We start from the raw sequence: 2,665 nt of genomic DNA, 5'->3' as shown, positions 1-2,665 counted from the left end.
TTCCAAGTTTCGCAGCCGTAGAGGAGCACAGACTTGACGTTGGAGTTAAAGAGTCGAATCTTGGTGCGCAGCGAGATGTTGCTTGCTTTCCAGACTTTTGATAATTGCTTGAAGGCTGACCTTGCCTTGGCGGTTCTTGCTTTAACGTCTGCCTCGGTTCCACCTTTACCATCGATGACACTTCCAAGGTAGGTAAAGGAGTCCACTTTTTCCAGGGAAGTGTCTTCCACTGTCACCTTGAAACTTTTCCTAGCTTCACTACTTTTGACTTGCCTGGATGTATACGTAGGCCAACACTCCTTGATAGCCTGTTGAGTTCCTTGGTCTTTTCTTACATTTGAGCATGTGTGTGAGAGAGCAGCGCAAGGTCATCGGCGAAGTCGAAGTCGTCCAGCTGCTGCCAAGGGATCCATTGTATTCCATTACGTTGCGTGTACTCGAGAAATATTCCATCGAAAGTTAAATTCTAAATAATTTTAGCAGAAAAAAGGTAGAAAAAATACGTAATTCGGGTGCAATATTTAAAAGAATGAAAGGTTTTTTTCTTTCACTGAACAGTTTTTCTCGGGGGCTTAGAAAGGTAGTACAGCTTTCCAACGATGTTCCCTTTGGGTTTTTTCCGAAGAGCCATAATATTTTTTTCTGGTAAATGGGTGATCAGTCATTGAACTCATCGCCGAACTCGAAAGATCCAATATGGTACACGTATGCTACATCCTCATTTTGGCATCAAAATCCGCAAAGGAGGTCAAAGGTGTAATGGGAGTGGAAGAGTCATGAAAAAGAGCCGAGTTAGAGTACAACGTATAGTTCGACTTCACCTTGTTCCCACGGTATAAGTTCACCGTACGTTTTATAACAAAATTAAAATAGAAGGTTGGCTTATTAAAATACGTTTAGAATGTATGGTTGTTGGGTTTTTTTCGTATATTTTTAAGAACAGGTTGTTCGGGGTAATTTATTACCTGATTTTCAAATGAAGATAGCTACATTATTAATCTTGTCCTAACTATTGTAACTGTTTGGTCATTGTATTAGTTTTTTACTTGATTTTATGTCCTTTTATAACTACACTGTTCTTCCACCCTTGGCAAACAAAACAAAAAAGAGATATTTTAGGGAATGACAATCAAGTAGAATGATTAAGCTTTTTAAAGAGTAATAAATAAGCAAAAATTTCTATCTAAACGAAAAGGGGTCAATGTTTTTGTTAAATGGTATGTTTTGTGCTTATTATTTTCTGTATCGAAAAGCGGGTGACATCTACAAGGCTTGGTTAAAAATTATAGCAAACCAATTAGACACTCATAGTGTACCTAGATTAAGAGAGATAAGCAGCTGAGACAAAACATTCCAGATGTAAATTCCATAACTAATGGCGACATGATTGACGAATGTTCTACTGATCACTTTTCATCAAATATTTTTCAGCCTGCTTGTCATTAGGCCTTTTTTGACACTTGCAACACAATTATATAAGGCTATAAGTGGTGAAGATTAGAGTTACTTTAGTAAGAGTTTTACGGCGTTCACAACAGCGAAGGTTAGAGGTGTTAAGAGAGAACAACAAGCACACAAAGGGAGGAGAGATAAGGACGACAGATTTTGAGAGGACAGAAGAAGCAAACCCCACCAGAGCACTCGCCAGCTATCCTCTCAGGGGCCTTCCAAAAAAAAAAATGACAATGATGAACTAAGCAAATGATTAATTTGCAAGGTAAGAGAAGCGCCTTTTACTTATGGGGCTCACATGTTTCTTTTATTTCAGAACCACCCTACAAAATGAATTCTTTGCTTGTGTATTGAAGGGTAGTAAAGGTAAATTCTCATATTTTTTAATAATGAATTTCTCACAATTTAATCCACTTCACATTTTGCTCAAAAATTCAGCTTAACGATCTATTTTTTCCTTTTATCCTTCGACTCTTTCCGACAAGAGCGCAGAGTCGTGCGGGTGGAGAATAATTAAGGCCTCATTCTTTCCGTTTATAAAGTGCCCTTGGTTCGTTTTATTAAATAATTCACCCACATAAAGCAAATCTATTTCCTAAGATCGCTTTCATGCGGGTCACCCGTTATGTCGGCTGGAAATAACTTTATTAGAAGGCTACAAAAGGAAAACGAAACCTGAAACATTCAGGGGGAAACCGTAGTGTCTTCAAATCTGGCGAGGTTACTAAGGCTTCCTTAATACATCCTGTTGTATGAGCGTTTTGTAGACTTTCTCTTCTCTTGTCTCATCTGTTTGAAAAAAGGGGGAGGGGTGGGTGGGAGACAAAGCAAATAGAGAGAGCGAAAAAGAACAAAGGAAGCAAAACATGAAAGGTAAAAGAAGAATAAGTGAAAAACTCTCGAGACAGAACGTTAGTGGGACAAGCTAGCCTTTAGAAGGCTACTCACCTTAGTGTATTTTTGAGTATGAAAAGAAAATATGGAAATACCCAATTGGAGATAAAGAAATAATCATTAAAGCCGAATAAAGCTAAGGGAGAAAGATATTAGCAAAAGGAATATTAAGCAATAAGCTGATAGCGAGTTAATGAAAAGGATGTAGGAGTAGGAAGAGGGTGGGAGAAGAAAAAGAAGAAGAAGAAGAAGAAGAAGAAGAAGAAGAAGAAGAAGAAGAAGAAGAAGAAGAAGAAGAAGAAGAAGAAGAAGAAGAAGA

Source organism: Aplysia californica, unplaced genomic scaffold (genome assembly GCF_000002075.1).
Source record: "Aplysia californica isolate F4 #8 unplaced genomic scaffold, AplCal3.0 scaffold00404, whole genome shotgun sequence".
Lineage (NCBI taxonomy): Eukaryota > Metazoa > Mollusca > Gastropoda > Aplysiida > Aplysiidae > Aplysia > Aplysia californica.
The sequence above is the reverse complement of the archived record's forward strand: the minus strand, read 5'-3'. Positions refer to the sequence as shown.